Raw genomic sequence first — 26,713 nt, forward strand, 5'->3', positions numbered from 1 at the left:
GACCAAACTTTGCAAGCATGGGGGGGACCCACCCCCACATGCTTGCAAAGTTTGGTCCCTATCGGAGCATGTTTGGATTGGTAATTAGCGCCCAGTCTGGATTTTTGAAGTCTCTTGGTGCTTAAGAGGCCATGGAGAATCCGGGCCTTCCCCATACCATCGTACCCAAACATGCTCCGATGGGGACCAAACTTTGCAAGCATGGGGGGGGACACACCCCCACATGCTTGCAAAGTTTGGTTCCCATCGGAGCATGTTTGGATTTGTAAGTAACGCCCAGTCCGGATTTTTGAAGTCTCTTGGTGCTTTAGAGGCCATGGAGAATCCGGGCCTTCCCAATACCATCGTACCCAAACATGCTCCGATGGGGACCAAACTTTGTAAGCATGGGGGGGACCCACCCCCACATGCTTGCAAAGTTTGGTCCCCATTGGAGCATGTTTGGATTGGTAATTAGCGCCCAGTCCGGATTTTTGAGGTCTCTTGGTGCTTAAGAAGCCATGAGAATCCGGGACTTCCCCATACCATCATACCCAAACATGCTCCGATGGGGACCAAACTATGCAAGCATTGGGGGGACCCACCCCCACATGCTTGCAAAGTTTGGTTCCCATCGGAGCATGTTTGGATTGGTAATTAGCTCCCAGTCCGGATTTTTGAAGTCTCTTGGTGCTTAAGAGGCCATGGAGAATCCGGGCCTTCTCCATACCATCATACCCAAACATGCTCCGATGGGGACCAAACTTTGCAAGCATGGGGGGGACCCACCCCCACATGCTTGCAAAGTTTGGTCCCCATTGGAGCATGTTTGGATTGGTAATTAGCGCCCAGTCCGGATTTTTGAGGTCTCTTGGTGCTTAAGAAGCCATGGAGAATCCGGGCCTTCCCCATACCATCATACCCAAACATGCTCCGATGGGGACCAAACTTTGCAAGCATGGGGGGGACCCACCCCCACATGCTTGCAAAGTTTGGTTCCCATCGGAGCATGTTTGGATTGGTAATTAGCTCCCAGTCCGGATTTTTGAAGTCTCTTGGTGCTTAAGAGGCCATGGAGAATCCGGGCCTTCCCCATACCATCATACCCAAACATGCTCCGATGGGGACCAAACTTTGCAAGCATGGGGGGGACCCACCCCCACATGCTTGCAAAGTTTGGTTCCCATCGGAGTATGTTTGGATTGGTAATTAGCTCCCAGTCCGGATTTTTGAAGTCTCTTGGTGCTTAAGAGACCATGGAGAATCCGGGCCTTCCCCATACCATCGTACCGAAACATGCTTTGATGGGGACCAAACTTTGCAAGCATGGGTGGGGGACCCACCCCCACATGCTTGCAAAGGTTGGTCCCTATCGGAGCATGTTTGGATTGGTAATTAGCGCCCAGTCTGGATTGCAGTCTCTTGGTGCTTAAGAGGCCATGGAGAATCCGGGCCTTCCCCATACCATCGTACCCAAACATGCTCCGATGGGGACCAAACTTTGCAAGCATGGGGGGGGGACCCACCCCCACATGCTTGCAAAGTTTGGTTCCCATCGGAGCATGTTTGGATTGGTAATTAGCGCCCAGTCCGGATTGTTGAAGTCTCTTGGTGCTTAGGAGGCCATGGAGAATCCGGGCCTTCCCCCTACCATCGTACCCAAATATGCTCCGATGGGGACCAAACTTTGCAAGCATGGGGGGGGGGACCCACCCCCACATGCTTGCAAAGTTTGGTCCCCATCGGAGCATGTTTAGATTGGTAATCAGCGCCCAGTCCGGAGTTTTGAAGTCTCTTGGTGCTTAAGAGGCCATGGAGAATCCGGGCCTTCCCCATACCATCGTACCCAAACATGCTCCGATGGGGACCAAACTTTGCAAGCATGGGGGGTGCTTAAGAGGCCATGGAGAATCCGGGCCTTTCCCATACCATCGTACCCAAACATGCTCCGATGGGGACCAAACTTTGCAAGCATGGGGGGGGACCCACCCCCACATGCTTGCAGAGTTTGATTCCCATCGGAGCATGTTTGGATTGGTAATTAGCGCCCAGTCCGGATTTTTGAAGTCTCCCACCCCCACATGCTTGCAAAGTTTGGTCCCTATCGGGGCATGTTTGGATTGGTAATTAGCGCCCAGTCCAGATTTTTGAAGTCTCTTGGTGCTTAAGAGGCCATGGAGAATCCGGGCCTTCCCCATACCATCGTACCCAAACATGCTCCGATGGAGACCAAACTTTGCAAGCATGGGGGGGGACCTACCCCCACATGCTTGCAAAGTCTGGTTCCCATCGGAGCATGTTTGGATTGGTAATTAGCGCCCCGTCCGGATTGTTGAAGTCTCTTGGTGCTTAGGAGGCCATGGAGAATCCGGGCCTTCCCCATACCATCATACCCAAACATGCTCCGATGGGGACCAAACTTTCCAAGCATGGGGGGGGACGCACCCCCACATGCTTGCAAAGTTTGGTCCCCATCGGAGCATGTTTGGATTGGTAATTAGCGCCCAGTCCGGATTTTTGAAGTCTCGTGGTGCTTAAGAGGCCATGGAGAATCCGGGCCTTCCCCATACCATCGTACCCAAACATGCTCCGATGGGGACCAAACTTTGCAAGCATGGGGGGTGCTTAAGAGGCCATGGAGAATCCGGGCCTTTCCCATACCATCGTACCCAAACATGCTCCGATGGGGACCAAACTTTGCAAGCATGGGGGGGGACCCACCCCCACATGCTTGCAGAGTTTGATTCCCATCGGAGCATGTTTGGATTGGTAATTAGCGCCCAGTCCGGATTTTTGAAGTCTCCCACCCCCACATGCTTGCAAAGTTTGGTCCCTATCGGGGCATGTTTGGATTGGTAATTAGCGCCCAGTCCAGATTTCTGAAGTCTCTTGGTGCTTAAGAGGCCATGGAGAATCCGGGCCTTCCCCATACCATCGTACCCAAACATGCTCCGATGGAGACCAAACTTTGCAAGCATGGGGGGGGGACCTACCCCCACATGCTTGCAAAGTCTGGTTCCCATCGGAGCATGTTTGGATTGGTAATTAGCGCCCCGTCCGGATTGTTGAAGTCTCTTGGTGCTTAGGAGGCCATGGAGAATCCGGGCCTTCCCCATACCATCATACCCAAACATGCTCCGATGGGGACCAAACTTTGCAAGCATGGGGGGGGACGCACCCCCACATGCTTGCAAAGTTTGGTCCCCATCGGAGCATGTTTGGATTGGTAATTAGCGCCCAGTCCGGATTTTTGAAGTCTCGTGGTGCTTAAGAGGCCATGGAGAATCCGGGCCTTCCCCATACCATCGTACCCAAACATGCTCCGATGGGGACCAAACTTTGCAAGCATGGGGGGGGACCCACCCCCACATGCTTGCAAAGTTTGGTTCCCATCGGAGCATGTTTGGATTAGTAATTAGTGCCCAGTCCGGATTGTTGAAGTCTCTTGGTGCTTAGGAGGCCATGGAGAATCCGGGCCTTCCCCATACCATCGTACCCAAACATGCTCCGATGGGGACCAAACTTTGCAAGCATGGGCGGGGACCCACCCCCACATGCTTGCAAAGTTTGGTTCCCATCGGAGCATGTTTGGATTGGTAATTAGTGCCCAGTCCGGATTGTTGAAGTCTCTTGGTGCTTAGGAGGCCATGGAGAATCCGGGCCTTCCCCATACCATCGTACCCAAACATGCTCCGATGGGGACCAAACTTTGCAAGCATGGGGGGGGGACCCACCCCCACATGCTTGCAAAGTTTGGTCCCCATCGGAGCATGTTTAGATTGGTAATTAGCGCCCAGTCCAGATTTTTGAAGTCTCTTGGTGCTTAAGAGGCCATGGAGAATCCGGGCCTTCCCCATACCATCGTACCCAAACATGCTCCGATGGGGACCAAACTTTGCAAGCATGGGGGGGTGCTTAAGAGGCCATGGAGAATCCGGGCCTTTCCCATACCATCGTACCCAAACATGCTCCGATGGGGACCAAACTTTGCAAGCATGGGGGGGACCCACCCCCACATGCTTGCAGAGTTTGGTTCCCATCGGAGCATGTTTGGATTGGTAATTAGCGCCCAGTCCGGATTTCTGAAGTCTCTTGGTGCTTAAGAGGCCATGGAGAATCTGGGCCTTCCCCATACCATCGTACCCAAACATGCTCCGATGGGGACCAAACTTTGCAAGCATGGGGGGGGACCCACCCCCACATGCTTGCAAAGTTTGGTCCCTATCGGAGCATGTTTGGATTGGTAATTAGCGCCCAGTCCGGATTTTTGAAGTCTCTTGGTGCTTAAGAGGCCATGGAGAATCCGGGCCTTCCCCATACCATCGTACCCAAACATGCTCCGATGGGGACCAAACTTTGCAAGCATGGGGGGGGACACACCCCCACATGCTTGCAAAGTTTGGTTCCCATCGGAGCATGTTTGGATTGGTAAGTAGCGCCCAATCCGGATTTTTGAAGTCTCTTGGTGCTTAAGAGGCCATGGAGAATCCGGGCCTTCCCCATACCATCGTACCCAAACATGCTCCGATGGGGACCAAACTTTGTAAGCATGGGGGGGACCCACCCCCACATGCTTGCAAAGTTTGGTCCCCATTGGAGCATGTTTGGATTGGTAATTATCGCCCAGTCCGGATTTTTGAGGTCTCTTGGTGCTTAAGAAGCCATGGAGAATCCGGGACTTCCCCATACCATTATACCCAAACATGCTCCGATGGGGACCAAACTTTGCAAGCATTGGGGGGACCCACCCCCACATGCTTGCAAAGTTTGGTTCCCATCGGAGCATGTTTGGATTGGTAATTAGCTCCCAGTCCGGATTTTTGAAGTCTCTTGGTGCTTAAGAGGCCATGGAGAATCCGGGCCTTCTCCATACCATCATACCCAAACATGCTCCGATGGGGACCAAACTTTGCAAGCATGGGGGGGACCCACCCCCACATGCTTGCAAAGTTTGGTCCCCATCGGAGCATGTTTGGATTGGTAATTAGCGCCCAGTCCCGATTTTTGAGGTCTCTTGGTGCTTAAGAAGCCATGGAGAATCCGGGCCTTCCCCATACCATCATACCCAAACATGCTCCGATGGGGACCAAACTTTGCAAGCATGGGGGGACCCACCCCCACATGCTTGCAAAGTTTGGTTCCCATCGGAGCATGTTTGGATTGGTAATTAGCGCCCAGTCCGGATTTTTGAAGTCTCTTGGTGCTTAAGAGGCCATGGAGAATCCGGGCCTTCCCCATACCATCGTACCCAAACATGCTCCGATGGGGACCAAACTTTGCAAGCATGGGGGGTGCTTAAGAGGCCATGGAGAATTCCCATACCATCGTACCCAAACATGCTCCGATGGGGACCAAACTTTGCAAGCATGGGGGGGACCCACCCCCACATGCTTGCAGAGTTTGGTTCCCATCGGAGCATGTTTGGATTGGTAATTAGCGCCCAGTCCGGATTTTTGAAGTCTCTTGGTGCTTAAGAGGCCATGGAGAATCTGGGCCTTCCCCATACCATCGTACCCAAACATGCTCCGATGGGGACCAAACTTTCCAAGCATGGGGGGGGACCCACCCCCACATGCTTGCAAAGTTTGGTCCCTATCGGAGCATGTTTGGATTGGTAATTAGCGCCCAGTCCGGATTTTTGAAGTCTCTTGGTGCTTAAGAGGCCATGGAGAATCCGGGCCTTCCCCATACCATCGTACCCAAACATGCTCCGATGGGGACCAAACTTTGCAAGCATGGGGGGAGACACACCCCCACATGCTTGCAAAGTTTGGTTCCCATCGGAGCATGTTTGGATTTGTAAGTAGCGCCCAGTCCGGATTTTTGAAGTCTCTTGGTGCTTAAGAGGCCATGGAGAATCCGGGCCTTCCCTATACCATCGTACCCAAACATGCTCCGATGGGGACCAAACTTTGTAAGCATGGGGGGGACCCACCCCCACATGCTTGCAAAGTTTGGTCCCCATTGGAGCATGTTTGGATTGGTAATTAGCGCCCAGTCCGGATTTTTGAGGTCTCTTGGTGCTTAAGAAGCCATGGAGAATCCGGGACTTCCCCATACCATCATACCCAAACATGCTCCGATGGGGACCAAACTATGCAAGCATTGGGGGGACCCACCCCCACATGCTTGCAAAGTTTGGTTCCCATCGGAGCATGTTTGGATTGGTAATTAGCTCCCAGTCCGGATTTTTGAAGTCTCTTGGTGCTTAAGAGGCCATGGAGAATCCGGGCCTTCTCCATACCATCATACCCAAACATGCTCCGATGGGGACCAAACTTTGCAAGCATGGGGGGGACCCACCCCCACATGCTTGCAAAGTTTGGTCCCCATTGGAGCATGTTTGGATTGGTAATTAGCGCCCAGTCCGGATTTTTGAGGTCTCTTGGTGCTTAAGAAGCCATGGAGAATCCGGGCCTTCCCCATACCATCATACCCAAACATGCTCCGATGGGGACCAAACTTTGCAAGCATGGGGGGGACCCACCCCCACATGCTTGCAAAGTTTGGTTCCCATCGGAGCATGTTTGGATTGGTAATTAGCTCCCAGTCCGGATTTTTGAAGTCTCTTGGTGCTTAAGAGGCCATGGAGAATCCGGGCCTTCCCCATACCATCATACCCAAACATTCTCCGATGGGGACCAAACTTTGCAAGCATGGGGGGGACCCACCCCCACATGCTTGCAAAGTTTGGTTCCCATCGGAGTATGTTTGGATTGGTAATTAGCTCCCAGTCCGGATTTTTGAAGTCTCTTGGTGCTTAAGAGACCATGGAGAATCCGGGCCTTCCCCATACCATTGTACCGAAACATGCTTTGATGGGGACCAAACTTTGCAAGCACGGGTGGGGGACCCACCCCCACATGCTTGCAAAGGTTGGTCCCTATCGGAGCATGTTTGGATTGGTAATTAGCGCCCAGTCTGGATTTTTGAAGTCTCTTGGTGCTTAAGAGGCCATGGAGAATCCGGGCCTTCCCCATACCATCGTACCCAAACATGCTCCGATGGGGACCAAACTTTGCAAGCATGGGGGGGGACCCACCCCCACATGCTTGCAAAGTTTGGTTCCCATCGGAGCATGTTTGGATTGGTAATTAGCGCCCAGTCCGGATTGTTGAAGTCTCTTGGTGCTTAGGAGGCCATGGAGAATCCGGGCCTTCCCCCTACCATCGTACCCAAATATGCTCCGATGGGGACCAAACTTTGCAAGCATGGGGGGGGGACCCACCCCCACATGCTTGCAAAGTTTGGTCCCCATCAGAGCATGTTTAGATTGGTAATTAGCGCCCAGTCCGGATTTTTGAAGTCTCTTGGTGCTTAAGAGGCCATGGAGAATCCGGGCCTTCCCCATACCATCGTACCCAAACATGCTCCGATGGGGACCAAACTTTGCAAGCATGGGGGGTGCTTAAGAGGCCATGGAGAATCCGGGCCTTTCCCATACCATCGTACCCAAACATGCTCCGATGGGGACCAAACTTTGCAAGCATGGGGGGGGACCCACCCCCACATGCTTGCAGAGTTTGGTTCCCATCGGAGCATGTTTGGATTGGTAATTAGCGCCCAGTCCGGATTTTTGAAGTCTCCCACCCCCACATGCTTGCAAAGTTTGGTCCCTATCGGGGCATGTTTGGATTGGTAATTAGCGCCCAGTCCAGATTTTTGAAGTCTCTTGGTGCTTAAGAGGCCATGGAGAATCCGGGCCTTCCCCATACCATCGTACCCAAACATGCTCCGATGGAGACCAAACTTTGCAAGCATGGGGGGGGGGACCTACCCCCACATGCTTGCAAAGTCTGGATCCCATCGGAGCATGTTTGGATTGGTAATTAGCGCCCCGTCCGGATTGTTGAAGTCTCTTGGTGCTTAGGAGGCCATGGAGAATCCGGGCCTTCCCCATACCATGATACCCAAACATGCTCCGATGGGGACCAAACTTTGCAAGCATGGGGGGGGACGCACCCCCACATGCTTGCAAAGTTTGGTCCCCATCGGAGCATGTTTGGATTGGTAATTAGCGCCCAGTCCGGACTTTTGAAGTCTCGTGGTGCTTAAGAGGCCATGGAGAATCCGGGCCTTCCCCATACCATCGTACCCAAACATGCTCCGATGGGGACCAAATTTTGCAAGCATGGGGGGGGGGACCCACCCCCACATGCTTGCAAAGTTTGGTTCCCATCGGAGCATGTTTGGATTAGTAATTAGTGCCCAGTCCGGATTGTTGAAGTCTCTTGGTGCTTAGGAGGCCATCAAGAATCCGGGCCTTCCCCATACCATCGTACCCAAACATGCTCCGATGGGGACCAAACTTTGCAAGCATGGGGGGGACCCACCCCCACATGCTTGCAAAGTTTGGTCCCCATCGGAGCATGTTTAGATTGGTAATTAGCGCCCAGTCCAGATTTTTGAAGTCTCTTGGTGCTTAAGAGGCCATGGAGAATCCGGGCCTTCCCCATACCATCGTACCCAAACATGCTCCGATGGGGACCAAACTTTGCAAGCATGGGGGGTGCTTAAGAGGCCATGGAGAATCCGGGCCTTTCCCATACCATCGTACCCAAACATGCTCCGATGGGGACCAAACTCTGCAAGCATGGGGGGGACCCACCCCCACATGCTTGCAGAGTTTGGTTCCCATCGGAGCATGTTTGGATTGGTAATTAGCGCCCAGTCCGGATTTTTGAAGTCTCTTGGTGCTTAAGAGGCCATGGAGAATCTGGGCCTTCCCCATACCATCGTACCCAAACATGCTCCGATGGGGACCAAACTTTGCAAGCATGGGGGGGGACCCACCCCCACATGCTTGCAAAGTTTGGTCCCTATCGGAGCATGTTTGGATTTGTAATTAGCGCCCAGTCCGGATTTTTGAAGTCTCTTGGTGCTTAAGAGGCCATGGAGAATCCGGGCCTTCCCCATACCATCGTACCCAAACATGCTCCGATGGGGACCAAACTTTGCAAGCATGGGGGGGGGACCCACCCCCACATGCTTGCAAAGTTTGGTTCCCATCGGAGCATGTTTGGATTGGTAATTAGCGCCCAGTCCGGATTGTTGAAGTCTCTTGGTGCTTAGGAGGCCATGGAGAATCCGGGCCTTCCCCCTACCATCGTACCCAAATATGCTCCGATGGGGACCAAACTTTGCAAGCATGGGGGGGGGACCCACCCCCACATGCTTGCAAAGTTTGGTCCCCATCGGAGCATGTTTAGATTGGTAATTAGCGCCCAGTCAGGATTTTTGAAGTCTCTTGGTGCTTAAGAGGCCATGGAGAATCCGGGCCTTCCCCATACCATCGTACCCAAACATGCTCCGATGGGGACCAAACTTTGCAAGCATGGGGGGTGCTTAAGAGGCCATGGAGAATTCGGGCCTTTCCCATACCATCGTACCCAAACATGCTCCGATGGGGACCAAACTTTGCAAGCATGGGGGGGGACCCACCCCCACATGCTTGCAGAGTTTGGTTCCCATCGGAGCATGTTTGGATTGGTAATTAGCGCCCAGTCCGGATTTTTGAAGTCTCCCACCCCCACATGCTTGCAAAGTTTGGTCCCTATCGGGGCATGTTTGGATTGGTAATTAGCGCCCAGTCCAGATTTTTGAAGTCTCTTGGTTTTTAAGAGGCCATGGAGAATCCGGGCCTTCCCCATACCATCGTACCCAAACATGCTCCGATGGAGACCAAACTTTGCAAGCATGGGGGGGGGACCTACCCCCACATGCTTGCAAAGTCTGGTTCCCATCGGAGCATGTTTGGATTGGTAATTAGCGCCCCGTCCGGATTGTTGAAGTCTCTTGGTGCTTAGGAGGCCATGGAGAATCCGGGCCTTCCCCATACCATCATACCCAAACATGCTCCGATGGGGACCAAACTTTGCAAGCATGGGAAAGGACCCACCCCCACATGCTTGCAAAGTTTGGTCCCCATTGGAGCATGTTTAGATTGGTAATTAGCGCCCAGTCCAGATTTTTGAAGTCTCTTGGTGCTTAAGAGGCCATGGAGAATCCGGGCCTTCCCCATACCATCGTACCAAAACATGCTCCGATGGGGACCAAACTTTGCAAGCATGGGGGGTGCTTAAGAGGCCATGGAGAATCCGGGCCTTTCCCATACCATCGTACCCAAACATGCTCCGATGGGGACCAAACTTTGCAAGCATGGGGGGGACCCACCCCCACATGCTTGCAGAGTTTGGTTCCCATCGGAGCATGTTTGGATTGGTAATTAGCGCCCAGTCCGGATTTTTGAAGTCTCTTGGTGCTTAAGAGGCCATGGAGAATCTGGGCCTTCCCCATACCATCGTACCCAAACATGCTCCGATGGGGACCAAACTTTGCAAGCATGGGGGGGGACCCACCCCCACATGCTTGCAAAGTTTGGTCCCTATCGGAGCATGTTTGGATTGGTAATTAGCGCCCAGTCCGGATTTTTGAAGTCTCTTGGTGCTTAAGAGGCCATGGAGAATCCGGGCCTTCCCCATACCATCGTACCCAAACATGCTCCGATGGGGACCAAACTTTGCAAGCATGGGGGGGGGACCCACCCCCACATGCTTGCAAAGTTTGGTTCCCATCGGAGCATGTTTGGATTGGTAATTAGCGCCCAGTCCGGATTGTTGAAGTCTCTTGGTGCTTAGGAGGCCATGGAGAATCCGGGCCTTCCCCCTACCATCGTACCCAAATATGCTCCGATGGGGACCAAACTTTGCAAGCATGGGGGGGGGACCCACCCCCACATGCTTGCAAAGTTTGGTCCCCATCGGAGCATGTTTAGATTGGTAATTAGCGCCCAGTCCGGATTTTTGAAGTCTCTTGGTGCTTAAGAGGCCATGGAGAATCCGGGCCTTCCCCATACCATCGTACCCAAACATGCTCCGATGGGGACCAAACTTTGCAAGCATGGGGGGTGCTTAAGAGGCCATGGAGAATCCGGGCCTTTCCCATACCATCGTACCCAAACATGCTCCGATGGGGACCAAACTTTGCAAGCATGGGGGGGGACCCACCCCCACATGCTTGCAGAGTTTGGTTCCCATCGGAGCATGTTTGGATTGGTAATTAGCGCCCAGTCCGGATTTTTGAAGTCTCCCACCCCCACATGCTTGCAAAGTTTGGTCCCTATCGGGGCATGTTTGGATTGGTAATTAGCGCCCAGTCCAGATTTTTGAAGTCTCTTGGTGGTTAAGAGGCCATGGAGAATCCGGGCCTTCCCCATACCATCGTACCCAAACATGCTCCGATGGAGACCAAACTTTGCAAGCATGGGGGGGGGACCTACCCCCACATGCTTGGAAAGTCTGGTTCCCATCGGAGCATGTTTGGATTGGTAATTAGCGCCCCGTCCGGATTGTTGAAGTCTCTTGGTGCTTAGGAGGCCATGGAGAATCCGGGCCTTCCCCATACCATCATACCCAAACATGCTCCGATGGGGACCAAACTTTGCAAGCATGGGGGGGGACCCACCCCCACATGCTTGCAAAGTTTGGTCCCCATTGGAGCATGTTTAGATTGGTAATTAGCGCCCAGTCCAGATTTTTGAAGTCTCTTGGTGCTTAAGAGGCCATGGAGAATCCGGGCCTTCCCCATACCATCGTACCAAAACATGCTCCGATGGGGACCAAACTTTGCAAGCATGGGGGGTGCTTAAGAGGCCATGGAGAATCCGGGCCTTTCCCATACCATCGTACCCAAACATGCTCCGATGGGGACCAAACTTTGCAAGCATGGGGGGGACCCACCCCCACATGCTTGCAGAGTTTGGTTCCCATCGGAGCATGTTTGGATTGGTAATTAGCGGCCAGTCCGGATTTTTGAAGTCTCTTGGTGCTTAAGAGGCCATGGAGAATCTGGGCCTTCCCCATACCATCGTACCCAAACATGCTCCGATGGGGACCAAACTTTGCAAGCATGGGGGGGGACCCACCCCCACATGCTTGCAAAGTTTGGTCCCTATCGGAGCATGTTTGGATTGGTAATTAGCGCCCAGTCCGGATTTTTGAAGTCTCATGGTGCTTAAGAGGCCATGGAGAATCCGGGCCTTCCCCATACCATCGTACCCAAACATGCTCCGATGGGGACCAAACTTTGCAAGCATGGGGGGGGACACACCCCCACATGCTTGCAAAGTTTGGTTCCCATCGGAGCATGTTTGGATTGGTAAGTAGCGCCCAGTCCGGATTTTTGAAGTCTCTTGGTGCTTAAGAGGCCATGGAGAATCCGGGCCTTCCCCATACCATCGTACCCAAACATGCTCCGATGGGGACCAAACTTTGTAAGCATGGGGGGGACCCACCCCCACATGCTTGCAAAGTTTGGTCCCCATTGGAGCATGTTTGGATTGGTAATTAGCGCCCAGTCCGGATTTTTGAGGTCTCTTGGTGCTTAAGAAGCCATGGAGAATCCGGGACTTCCCCATACCATCATACCCAAACATGCTCCGATGGGGACCAAACTTTGCAAGCATTTGGGGGACCCACCCCCACATGCTTGCAAAGTTTGGTTCCCATCGGAGCATGTTTGGATTGGTAATTAGCTCCCAGTCCGGATTTTTGAAGTCTCTTGGTGCTTAAGAGGCCATGGAGAATCCGGGCCTTCTCCATACCATCATACCCAAACATGCTCCGATGGGGACCAAACTTTGCAAGCATGGGGGGGACCCACCCCCACATGCTTGCAAAGTTTGGTCCCCATTGGAGCATGTTTGGATTGGTAATTAGCGCTCAGTCCGGATTTTTGAGGTCTCTTGGTGCTTAAGAAGCCATGGAGAATCCGGGCCTTCCCCATACCATCATACCCAAACATGCTCCGATGGGGACCAAACTTTGCAAGCATGGGGGGGACCCACCCCCACATGCTTGCAAAGTTTGGTTCCCATCGGAGCATGTTTGGATTGGTAATTAGCGCCCAGTCCGGATTTTTGAAGTCTCTTGGTGCTTAAGAGGCCATGGAGAATCCGGGCCTTCCCCATACCATCGTACCCAAACATGCTCCGATGGGGACCAAACTTTGCAAGCATGGGGGGTGCTTAAGAGGCCATGGAGAATCCAGGCCTTTCCCATACCATCGTACCCAAACATGCTCCGATGGGGACCAAACTTTGCAAGCATGGGGGGGACCCACCCCCACATGCTTGCAAAGTTTGGTTCCCATCGGAGCATGTTTGGATTGGTAATTAGCGCCCAGTCCGGATTTTTGAAGTCTCTTGGTGCTTAAGAGGCCATGGAGAATCTGGGCCTTCCCCATACCATCGTACCCAAACATGCTCCGATGGGGACCAAACTTTGCAAGCATTTGGGGGACCCACCCCCACATGCTTGCAAAGTTTGGTTCCCATCGGAGCATGTTTGGATTGGTAATTAGCTCCCAGTCCGGATTTTTGAAGTCTCTTGGTGCTTAAGAGGCCATGGAGAATCCGGGCCTTCTCCATACCATCATACCCAAACATGCTCCGATGGGGACCAAACTTTGCGAGCATGGGGGGGACCCACCCCCACATGCTTGCAAAGTTTGGTCCCCATTGGAGCATGTTTGGATTGGTAATTAGCGCCCAGTCCGGATTTTTGAGGTCTCTTGGTGCTTAAGAAGCCATGGAGAATCCGGGCCTTCCCCATACCATCATACCCAAACATGCTCTGATGGGGACCAAACTTTGCAAGCATGGGGGGGACCCACCCCCACATGCTTGCAAAGTTTGGTTCCCATCGGAGCATGTTTGGATTGGTAATTAGCGCCCAGTCCGGATTTTTGAAGTCTCTTGGTGCTTAAGAGGCCATGGAGAATCCGGGCCTTCCCCATACCATCGTACCCAAACATGCTCCGATGGGGACCAAACTTTGCAAGCATGGGGGGTGCTTAAGAGGCCATGGAGAATCCGGGCCTTTCCCATACCATCGTACCCAAACATGCTCCGATGGGGACCAAACTTTGCAAGCATGGGGGGGACCCACCCCCACATGCTTGCAGAGTTTGGTTCCCATCGGAGCATGTTTGGATTGGTAATTAGCGCCCAGTCTGGATTTTTGAAGTCTCTTGGTGCTTAAGAGGCCATGGAGAATCTGGGCCTTCCCCATACCATCGTACCCAAACATGCTCCGATGGGGACCAAACTTTGCAAGCATGGGGGGGGACCCACCCCCACATGCTTGCAAAGTTTGGTCCCTATCGGAGCATGTTTGGATTGGTAATTAGCGCCCAGTCCGGATTTTTGAAGTCTCTTGGTGCTTAAGAGGCCATGGAGAATCCGGGCCTTCCCCATACCATCGTACCCAAACATGCTCCGATGGGGACCAAACTTTGCAAGCATGGGGGGGGACACGCCCCCACATGCTTGCAAAGTTTGGTTCCCATCGGAGCATGTTTGGATTTGTAAGTAGCGCCCAGTCCGGATTTTTGAAGTCTCTTGGTGCTTAAGAGGCCATGGAGAATCCGGGCCTTCCCCATACCATCGTACCCAAACATGCTCCGATGGGGACCAAACTTTGTAAGCATGGGGGGGACCCACCCCCACATGCTTGCAAAGTTTGGTCCCCATTGGAGCATGTTTGGATTGGTAATTAGCGCCCAGTCCGGATTTTTGAGGTCTCTTGGTGCTTAAGAAGCCATGGAGAATCCGGGACTTCCCCATACCATCATACCCAAACATGCTCCGATGGGGACCAAACTATGCAAGCATTGGGGGGACCCACCCCCACATGCTTGCAAAGTTTGGTTCCCATCGGAGCATGTCTGGATTGGTAATTAGCTCCCAGTCCGGATTTTTGAAGTCTCTTGGTGCTTAAGAGGCCATGGAGAATCCGGGCCTTCTCCATACCATCATACCCAAACATGCTCCGATGGGGACCAAACTTTGCAAGCATGGGGGGGACCCACCCCCACATGCTTGCAAAGTTTGGTCCCCATTGGAGCATGTTTGGATTGGTAATTAGCGCCCAGTCCGGATTTTTGAGGTCTCTTGGTGCTTAAGAAGCCATGGAGAATCCGGGCCTTCCCCATACCATCATACCCAAACATGCTCCGATGGGGACCAAACTTTGCAAGCATGGGGGGGACCCACCCCCACATGCTTGCAAAGTTTGGTTCCCATCGGAGCATGTTTGGATTGGTAATTAGCTCCCAGTCCGGATTTTTGAAGTCTCTTGGTGCTTAAGAGGCCATGGAGAATCCGGGCCTTTCCCATACCATCGTACCCAAACATGCTCCGATGGGGACCAAACTTTGCAAGCATGGGGGGGACCCACCCCCACATGCTTGCAGAGTTTGGTTCCCATCGGAGCATGTTTGGATTGGTAATTAGCGGCCAGTCCGGATTTTTGAAGTCTCTTGGTGCTTAAGAGGCCATGGAGAATCTGGGCCTTCCCCATACCATCGTACCCAAACATGCTCCGATGGGGACCAAACTTTGCAAGCATGGGGGGGGACCCACCCCCACATGCTTGCAAAGTTTGGTCCCTATCGGAGCATGTTTGGATTGGTAATTAGCGCCCAGTCCGGATTTTTGAAGTCTCATGGTGCTTAAGAGGCCATGGAGAATCCGGGCCTTCCCCATACCATCGTACCCAAACATGCTCCGATGGGGACCAAACTTTGCAAGCATGGGGGGGGACACACCCCCACATGCTTGCAAAGTTTGGTTCCCATCGGAGCATGTTTGGATTGGTAAGTAGCGCCCAGTCCGGATTTTTGAAGTCTCTTGGTGCTTAAGAGGCCATGGAGAATCCGGGCCTTCCCCATACCATCGTACCCAAACATGCTCCGATGGGGACCAAACTTTGTAAGCATGGGGGGGACCCACCCCCACATGCTTGCAAAGTTTGGTCCCCATTGGAGCATGTTTGGATTGGTAATTAGCGCCCAGTCCGGATTTTTGAGGTCTCTTGGTGCTTAAGAAGCCATGGAGAATCCGGGACTTCCCCATACCATCATACCCAAACATGCTCCGATGGGGACCAAACTTTGCAAGCATTTGGGGGACCCACCCCCACATGCTTGCAAAGTTTGGTTCCCATCGGAGCATGTTTGGATTGGTAATTAGCTCCCAGTCCGGATTTTTGAAGTCTCTTGGTGCTTAAGAGGCCATGGAGAATCCGGGCCTTCTCCATACCATCATACCCAAACATGCTCCGATGGGGACCAAACTTTGCAAGCATGGGGGGGACCCACCCCCACATGCTTGCAAAGTTTGGTCCCCATTGGAGCATGTTTGGATTGGTAATTAGCGCTCAGTCCGGATTTTTGAGGTCTCTTGGTGCTTAAGAAGCCATGGAGAATCCGGGCCTTCCCCATACCATCATACCCAAACATGCTCCGATGGGGACCAAACTTTGCAAGCATGGGGGGGACCCACCCCCACATGCTTGCAAAGTTTGGTTCCCATCGGAGCATGTTTGGATTGGTAATTAGCGCCCAGTCCGGATTTTTGAAGTCTCTTGGTGCTTAAGAGGCCATGGAGAATCCGGGCCTTCCCCATACCATCGTACCCAAACATGCTCCGATGGGGACCAAACTTTGCAAGCATGGGGGGTGCTTAAGAGGCCATGGAGAATCCAGGCCTTTCCCATACCATCGTACCCAAACATGCTCCGATGGGGACCAAACTTTGCAAGCATGGGGGGGACCCACCCCCACATGCTTGCAGAGTTTGGTTCCCATCGGAGCATGTCTGGATTGGTAATTAGCGCCCAGTCCGGATTTTTGAAGTCTCTTGGTGCTTAAGAGGCCATGGAGAATCTGGGCCTTCCCCATACCATCGTACCCAAACATGCTCCGATGGGGACCAAACTTTGCAAGCATTTGGGGGACCCACCCCCACATGCTTGCAAAGTTTGGTTCCCATCGGAGCATGTTTGGATTGGTAATTAGCTCCCAGTCCGGATTTTTGAAGTCTCTTGGTGCTTAAGAGGCCATGGAGAATCCGGGCCTTCTCCATACCATCATACCCAAACATGCTCCGATGGGGACCAAACTTTGCAAGCATGGGGGGGACCCACCCCCACATGCTTGCAAAGTTTGGTCCCCATTGGAGCATGTTTGGATTGGTAATTAGCGCCCAGTCCGGATTTTTGAGGTCTCTTGGTGCTTAAGAAGCCATGGAGAATCCTGGCCTTCCCCATACCATCATACCCAAACATGCTCTGATGGGGACCAAACTTTGCAAGCATGGGGGGGACCCACCCCCACATGCTTGCAAAGTTTGGTTCCCATCGGAGCATGTTTGGATTGGTAATTAGCGCCCAGTCCGGATTTTTGAAGTCTCTTGGTGCTTAAGAGGCCATGGAGAATCCGGGCCTTCCCCATACCATCGTACCCAAACATGCTCCGATGGGGACCAAACTTTGCAAGCATGGGGGGTGCTTAAGAGGCCATGGAGAATCCGGGCCTTTCCCATACCATCGTACCCAAACATGCTCCGATGGGGACCAAACTTTGCAAGCATGGGGGGGACCCACCCCCACATGCTTGCAGAGTTTGGTTCCCATCGGAGCATGTTTGCATTGGTAATTAGCGCCCAGTCCGGATTTTTGAAGTCTCTTGGTGCTTAAGAGGCCATGGAGAATCTGGGCCTTCCCCATACCATCGTACCCAAACATGCTCCGATGGGGACCAAACTTTGCAAGCATGGGGGGGGACCCACCCCCACATGCTTGCAAAGTTTGGTCCCTATCGGAGCATGTTTGGATTGGTAATTAGCGCCCAGTCCGGATTTTTGAAGTCTCTTGGTGCTTAAGAGGCCATGGAGAATCCGGGCCTTCCCCATACCATCGTACCCAAACATGCTCCGATGGGGACCAAACTTTGCAAGCATGGGGGGGACACGCCCCCACATGCTTGCAAAGTTTGGTTCCCATCGGAGCATGTTTGGATTTGTAAGTAGCGCCCAGTCCGGATTTTTGAAGTCTCTTGGTGCTTAAGAGGCCATGGAGAATCCGGGCCTTCCCCATACCATCGTACCCAAACATGCTCCGATGGGGACCAAACTTTGTAAGCATGGGGGGGACCCACCCCCACATGCTTGCAAAGTTTGGTCCCCATTGGAGCATGTTTGGATTGGTAATTAGCGCCCAGTCCGGATTTTTGAGGTCTCTTGGTGCTTAAGAAGCCATGGAGAATCCGGGACTTCCCCATACCATCATACCCAAACATGCTCCGATGGGGACCAAACTATGCAAGCATTGGGGGGACCCACCCCCACATGCTTGCAAAGTTTGGTTCCCATCGGAGCATGTCTGGATTGGTAATTAGCTCCCAGTCCGGATTTTTGAAGTCTCTTGGTGCTTAAGAGGCCATGGAGAATCCGGGCCTTCTCCATACCATCATACCCAAACATGCTCCGATGGGGACCAAACTTTGCAAGCATGGGGGGGACCCACCCCCACATGCTTGCAAAGTTTGGTCCCCATTGGAGCATGTTTGGATTGGTAATTAGCGCCCAGTCCGGATTTTTGAGGTCTCTTGGTGCTTAAGAAGCCATGGAGAATCCGGGCCTTCCCCATACCATCATACCCAAACATGCTCCGATGGGGACCAAACTTTGCAAGCATGGGGGGGACCCACCCCCACATGCTTGCAAAGTTTGGTTCCCATCGGAGCATGTTTGGATTGGTAATTAGCTCCCAGTCCGGATTTTTGAAGTCTCTTGGTGCTTAAGACGCCATGGAGAATCCGGGCCTTCCCCATACCATCATACCCAAACATGCTCCGATGGGGACCAAACTTTGCAAGCATGGGGGGGACCCACCCCCACATGCTTGCAAAGTTTGGTTCCCATCGGAGTATGTTTGGATTGGTAATTAGCTCCCAGTCCGGATTTTTGAAGTCTCTTGGTGCTTAAGAGACCATGGAGAATCCGGGCCTTCCCCATACCATCGTACTGAAACATGCTTTGATGGGGACCAAACTTTGCAAGCATGGGTGGGGGACCCACCCCCACATGCTTGCAAAGGTTGGTCCCTATCGGAGCATGTTTGGATTGGTAATTAGCGCCCAGTCTCGATTTTTGAAGTCTCTTGGTGCTTAAGAGGCTATGGAGAATCCGGGCCTTCCCCATACCATCGTACCCAAACATGCTCCGATGGGGACCAAACTTTGCAAGCATGGGGGGGGGACCCACCCCCACATGCTTGCAAAGTTTGGTTCCCATCGGAGCATGTTTGGATTGGTAATTAGCGCCCAGTCCGGATTGTTGAAGTCTCTTGGTGCTTAGGAGGCCATGGAGAATCCGGGCCTTCCCCCTACCATCGTACCCAAATATGCTCCGATGGGGACCAAACTTTGCAAGCATGGGGGGGGGACCCACCCCCACATGCTTGCAAAGTTTGGTCCCCATCGGAGCATGTTTAGATTGGTAATTAGCGCCCAGTCCGGATTTTTGAAGTCTCTTGGTGCTTAAGAGGCCATGGAGAATCCGGGCCTTCCCCATACCATCGTACCCAAACATGCTCCGATGGGGACCAAACTTTGCAAGCATGGGGGGTGCTTAAGAGGCCATGGAGAATCCGGGCCTTTCCCATACCATCGTACCCAAACATGCTCCGATGGGGACCAAACTTTGCAAGCATGGGGGGGGACGCACCCCCACATGCTTGCAGAGTTTGGTTCCCATCGGAGCATGTTTGGATTGGTAATTAGCGCCCAGTCCGGATTTTTGAAGTCTCCCATCCCCACATGCTTGCAAAGTTTGGTCCCTATCGGGGCATGTTTGGATTGGTAATTAGCGCCCAGTCCAGATTTTTGAAGTCTCTTGGTGCTTAAGAGGCCATGGAGAATCCGGGCCTTCCCCATACCATCGTACCCAAACATGCTCCGATGGAGACCAAACTTTGCAAGCATGGGGGGGGGGACCTACCCCCACATGCTTGCAAAGTCTGGTTCCCATCGGACCATGTTTGGATTGGTAATTAGCGCCCCGTCCGGATTGTTGAAGTCTCTTGGTGCTTAGGAGGCCATGGAGAATCCGGGCCTTCCCCATACCATCATACCCAAACATGCTCCGATGGGGACCAAACTTTGCAAGCATGGGGGGGGACGCACCCCCACATGCTTGCAAAGTTTGGTCCCCATCGGAGCATGTTTGGATTGGTAATTAGCGCCCAGTCCGGATTTCTGAAGTCTCTTGGTGCTTAAGAGGCCATGGAGAATCCGGGCCTTCCCCATACCATCGTACCCAAACATGCTCCGATGGGGACCAAACTTTGCAAGCATGGGGGGTGCTTAAGAGGCCATGGAGAATCCGGGCCTTTCCCATACCATCGTACCCAAACATGCTCCGATGGGGACCAAACTTTGCAAGCATGGGGGGGGACCCACCCCCACATGCTTGCAGAGTTTGGTTCCCATCGAAGCATGTTTGGATTGGTAATTAGCGCCCAGTCCGGATTTTTGAAGTCTCCCACCCCCACATGCTTGCAGAGTTTGGTTCCCATCGGAGCATGTTTGGATTGGTAATTAGCGCCCAGTCCGGATTTTTGAAGTCTCTTGGTGCTTAAGAGGCCATGGAGAATCTGGGCCTTCCCCATACCATCGTACCCAAACATGCTCCGATGGGGACCAAACTTTGCAAGCATTTGGGGGACCCACCCCCACATGCTTGCAAAGTTTGGTTCCCATCGGAGCATGTTTGGATTGGTAATTAGCTCCCAGTCCGGATTTTTGAAGTCTCTTGGTGCTTAAGAGGCCATGGAGAATCCGGGCCTTCTCCATACCATCATACCCAAACATGCTCCGATGGGGACCAAACTTTGCAAGCATGGGGGGGACCCACCCCCACATGCTTGCAAAGTTTGGTCCCCATTGGAGCATGTTTGGATTGGTAATTAGCGCCCAGTCCGGATTTTTGAGGTCTCTTGGTGCTTAAGAAGCCATGGAGAATCCGGGCCTTCCCCATACCATCATACCCAAACATGCTCTGATGGGGACCAAACTTTGCAAGCATGGGGGGGACCCACCCCCACATGCTTGCAAAGTTTGGTTCCCATCGGAGCATGTTTGGATTGGTAATTAGCGCCCAGTCCGGATTTTTGAAGTCTCTTGGTGCTTAAGAGGCCATGGAGAATCCGGGCCTTCCCCATACCATCGTACCCAAACATGCTCCGATGGGGACCAAACTTTGCAAGCATGGGGGGTGCTTAAGAGGCCATGGAGAATCCGGGCCTTTCCCATACCATCGTACCCAAACATGCTCCGATGGGGACCAAACTTTGCAAGCATGGGGGGGACCCACCCCCACATGCTTGCAGAGTTTGGTTCCCATCGGAGCATGTTTGGATTGGTAATTAGCGCCCAGTCCGGATTTTTGAAGTCTCTTGGTGCTTAAGAGGCCATGGAGAATCTGGGCCTTCCCCATACCATCGTACCCAAACATGCTCCGATGGGGACCAAACTTTGCAAGCATGGGGGGGGACCCACCCCCACATGCTTGCAAAGTTTGGTCCCTATCGGAGCATGTTTGGATTGGTAATTAGCGCCCAGTCCGGATTTTTGAAGTCTCTTGGTGCTTAAGAGGCCATGGAGAATCCGGGCCTTCCCCATACCATCGTACCCAAACATGCTCCGATGGGGACCAAACTTTGCAAGCATGGGGGGGGACACGCCCCCACATGCTTGCAAAGTTTGGTTCCCATCGGAGCATGTTTGGATTTGTAAGTAGCGCCCAGTCCGGATTTTTGAAGTCTCTTGGTGCTTAAGAGGCCATGGAGAATCCGGGCCTTCCCCATACCATCGTACCCAAACATGCTCCGATGGGGACCAAACTTTGTAAGCATGGGGGGGAACCCACCCCCACATGCTTGCAAAGTTTGGTCCCCATTGGAGCATGTTTGGATTGGTAATTAGCGCCCAGTCCGGATTTTTGAGGTCTCTTGGTGCTTAAGAAGCCATGGAGAATCCGGGACTTCCCCATACCATCATACCCAAACATGCTCCGATGGGGACCAAACTATGCAAGCATTGGGGGGACCCACCCCCACATGCTTGCAAAGTTTGGTTCCCATCGGAGCATGTCTGGATTGGTAATTAGCTCCCAGTCCGGATTTTTGAAGTCTCTTGGTGCTTAAGAGGCCATGGAGAATCCGGGCCTTCTCCATACCATCATACCCAAACATGCTCCGATGGGGACCAAACTTTGCAAGCATGGGGGGGACCCACCCCCACATGCTTGCAAAGTTTGGTCCCCATTGGAGCATGTTTGGATTGGTAATTAGCGCCCAGTCCGGATTTTTGAGGTCTCTTGGTGCTTAAGAAGCCATGGAGAATCCGGGCCTTCCCCATACCATCATACCCAAACATGCTCCGATGGGGACCAAACTTTGCAAGCATGGGGGGGACCCACCCCCACATGCTTGCAAAGTTTGGTTCCCATCGGAGCATGTTTGGATTGGTAATTAGCTCCCAGTCCGGATTTTTGAAGTCTCTTGGTGCTTAAGAGGCCATGGAGAATCCGGGCCTTTCCCATACCATCGTACCCAAACATGCTCCGATGGGGACCAAACTTTGCAAGCATGGGGGGGACCCACCCCCACATGCTTGCAGAGTTTGGTTCCCATCGGAGCATGTTTGGATTGGTAATTAGCGGCCAGTCCGGATTTTTGAAGTCTCTTGGTGCTTAAGAGGCCATGGAGAATCTGGGCCTTCCCCATACCATCGTACCCAAACATGCTCCGATGGGGACCAAACTTTGCAAGCATGGGGGGGGACCCACCCCCACATGCTTGCAAAGTTTGGTCCCTATCGGAGCATGTTTGGATTGGTAATTAGCGCCCAGTCCGGATTTTTGAAGTCTCATGGTGCTTAAGAGGCCATGGAGAATCCGGGCCTTCCCCATACCATCGTACCCAAACATGCTCCGATGGGGACCAAACTTTGCAAGCATGGGGGGGGACACACCCTCACATGCTTGCAAAGTTTGGTTCCCATCGGAGCATGTTTGGATTGGTAAGTAGCGCCCAGTCCGGATTTTTGAAGTCTCTTGGTGCTTAAGAGGCCATGGAGAATCCGGGCCTTCCCCATACCATCGTACCCAAACATGCTCCGATGGGGACCAAACTTTGTAAGCATGGGGGGGACCCACCCCCACATGCTTGCAAAGTTTGGTCCCCATTGGAGCATGTTTGGATTGGTAATTAGCGCCCAGTCCGGATTTTTGAGGTCTCTTGGTGCTTAAGAAGCCATGGAGAATCCGGGACTTCCCCATACCATCATACCCAAACATGCTCCGATGGGGACCAAACTTTGCAAGCATTTGGGGGACCCACCCCCACATGCTTGCAAAGTTTGGTTCCCATCGGAGCATGTTTGGATTGGTAATTAGCTCCCAGTCCGGATTTTTGAAGTCTCTTGGTGCTTAAGAGGCCATGGAGAATCCGGGCCTTCTCCATACCATCATACCCAAACATGCTCCGATGGGGACCAAACTTTGCAAGCATGGGGGGGACCCACCCCCACATGCTTGCAAAGTTTGGTCCCCATTGGAGCATGTTTGGATTGGTAATTAGCGCTCAGTCCGGATTTTTGAGGTCTCTTGGTGCTTAAGAAGCCATGGAGAATCCGGGCCTTCCCCATACCATCATACCCAAACATGCTCCGATGGGGACCAAACTTTGCAAGCATGGGGGGGACCCACCCCCACATGCTTGCAAAGTTTGGTTCCCATCGGAGCATGTTTGGATTGGTAATTAGCGCCCAGTCCGGATTTTTGAAGTCTCTTGGTGCTTAAGAGGCCATGGAGAATCCGGGCCTTCCCCATACCATCGTACCCAAACATGCTCCGATGGGGACCAAACTTTGCAAGCATGGGGGGTGCTTAAGAGGCCATGGAGAATCCAGGCCTTTCCCATACCATCGTACCCAAACATGCTCCGATGGGGACCAAACTTTGCAAGCATGGGGGGGACCCACCCCCACATGCTTGCAGAGTTTGGTTCCCATCGGAGCATGTTTGGATTGGTAATTAGCGCCCAGTCCGGATTTTTGAAGTCTCTTGGTGCTTAAGAGGCCATGGAGAATCTGGGCCTTCCCCATACCATCGTACCCAAACATGCTCCGATGGGGACCAAACTTTGCAAGCATTTGGGGGACCCACCCCCACATGCTTGCAAAGTTTGGTTCCCATCGGAGCATGTTTGGATTGGTAATTAGCTCCCAGTCCGGATTTTTGAAGTCTCTTGGTGCTTAAGAGGCCATGGAGAATCCGGGCCTTCTCCATACCATCATACCCAAACATGCTCCGATGGGGACCAAACTTTGCAAGCATGGGGGGGACCCACCCCCACATGCTTGCAAAGTTTGGTCCCCATTGGAGCATGTTTGGATTGGTAATTAGCGCCCAGTCCGGATTTTTGAGGTCTCTTGGTGCTTAAGAAGCCATGGAGAATCCGGGCCTTCCCCATACCATCATACCCAAACATGCTCTGATGGGGACCAAACTTTGCAAGCATGGGGGGGACCCACCCCCACATGCTTGCAAAGTTTGGTTCCCATCGGAGCATGTTTGGATTGGTAATTAGCGCCCAGTCCGGATTTTTGAAGTCTCTTGGTGCTTAAGAGGCCATGGAGAATCCGGGCCTTCCCCATACCATCGTACCCAAACATGCTCCGATGGGGACCAAACTTTGCAAGCATGGGGGGTGCTTAAGAGGCCATGGAGAATCCGGGCCTTTCCCATACCATCGTACCCAAACATGCTCCGATGGGGACCAAACTTTGCAAGCATGGGGGGGACCCACCCCCACATGCTTGCAGAGTTTGGTTCCCATCGGAGCATGTTTGCATTGGTAATTAGCGCCCAGTCCGGATTTTTGAAGTCTCTTGGTGCTTAAGAGGCCATGGAGAATCTGGGCCTTCCCCATACCATCGTACCCAAACATGCTCCGATGGGGACCAAACTTTGCAAGCATGGGGGGGGACCCACCCCCACATGCTTGCAAAGTTTGGTCTCTATCGGAGCATGTTTGGATTGGTAATTAGCGCCCAGTCCGGATTTTTGAAGTCTCTTGGTGCTTAAGAGGCCATGGAGAATCCGGGCCTTCCCCATACCATCGTACCCAAACATGCTCCGATGGGGACCAAACTTTGCAAGCATGGGGGGGACACGCCCCCACATGCTTGCAAAGTTTGGTTCCCATCGGAGCATGTTTGGATTTGTAAGTAGCGCCCAGTCCGGATTTTTGAAGTCTCTTGGTGCTTAAGAGGCCATGGAGAATCCGGGCCTTCCCCATACCATCGTACCCAAACATGCTCCGATGGGGACCAAACTTTGTAAGCATGGGGGGGACCCACCCCCACATGCTTGCAAAGTTTGGTCCCCATTGGAGCATGTTTGGATTGGTAATTAGCGCCCAGTCCGGATTTTTGAGGTCTCTTGGTGCTTAAGAAGCCATGGAGAATCCGGGACTTCCCCATACCATCATACCCAAACATGCTCCGATGGGGACCAAACTATGCAAGCATTGGGGGGACCCACCCCCACATGCTTGCAAAGTTTGGTTCCCATCGGAGCATGTCTGGATTGGTAATTAGCTCCCAGTCCGGATTTTTGAAGTCTCTTGGTGCTTAAGAGGCCATGGAGAATCCGGGCCTTCTCCATACCATCATACCCAAACATGCTCCGATGGGGACCAAACTTTGCAAGCATGGGGGGGACCCACCCCCACATGCTTGCAAAGTTTGGTCCCCATTGGAGCATGTTTGGATTGGTAATTAGCGCCCAGTCCGGATTTTTGAGGTCTCTTGGTGCTTAAGAAGCCATGGAGAATCCGGGCCTTCCCCATACCATCATACCCAAACATGCTCCGATGGGGACCAAACTTTGCAAGCATGGGGGGGACCCACCCCCACATGCTTGCAAAGTTTGGTTCCCATCGGAGCATGTTTGGATTGGTAATTAGCTCCCAGTCCGGATTTTTGAAGTCTCTTGGTGCTTAAGACGCCATGGAGAATCCGGGCCTTCCCCATACCATCATACCCAAACATGCTCCGATGGGGACCAAACTTTGCAAGCATGGGGGGGACCCACCCCCACATGCTTGCAAAGTTTGGTTCCCATCGGAGTATGTTTGGATTGGTAATTAGCTCCCAGTCCGGATTTTTGAAGTCTCTTGGTGCTTAAGAGACCATGGAGAATCCGGGCCTTCCCCATACCATCGTACTGAAACATGCTTTGATGGGGACCAAACTTTGCAAGCATGGGTGGGGGACCCACCCCCACATGCTTGCAAAGGTTGGTCCCTATCGGAGCATGTTTGGATTGGTAATTAGCGCCCAGTCTCGATTTTTGAAGTCTCTTGGTGCTTAAGAGGCTATGGAGAATCCGGGCCTTCCCCATACCATCGTACCCAAACATGCTCCGATGGGGACCAAACTTTGCAAGCATGGGGGGGGGACCCACCCCCACATGCTTGCAAAGTTTGGTTCCCATCGGAGCATGTTTGGATTGGTAATTAGCGCCCAGTCCGGATTGTTGAAGTCTCTTGGTGCTTAGGAGGCCATGGAGAATCCGGGCCTTCCCCCTACCATCGTACCCAAATATGCTCCGATGGGGATCAAACTTTGCAAGCATGGGGGGGGGACCCACCCCCACATGCTTGCAAAGTTTGGTCCCCATCGGAGCATGTTTAGATTGGTAATTAGCGCCCAGTCCGGATTTTTGAAGTCTCTTGGTGCTTAAGAGGCCATGGAGAATCCGGGCCTTCCCCATACCATCGTACCCAAACATGCTCCGATGGGGACCAAACTTTGCAAGCATGGG

Source organism: Cibotium barometz, chromosome 33 (genome assembly GCF_041138505.1).
Source record: "Cibotium barometz isolate CiBa-2024 chromosome 33, ASM4113850v1, whole genome shotgun sequence".
Taxonomy (NCBI): Eukaryota; Viridiplantae; Streptophyta; class Polypodiopsida; order Cyatheales; family Cibotiaceae; genus Cibotium; species Cibotium barometz.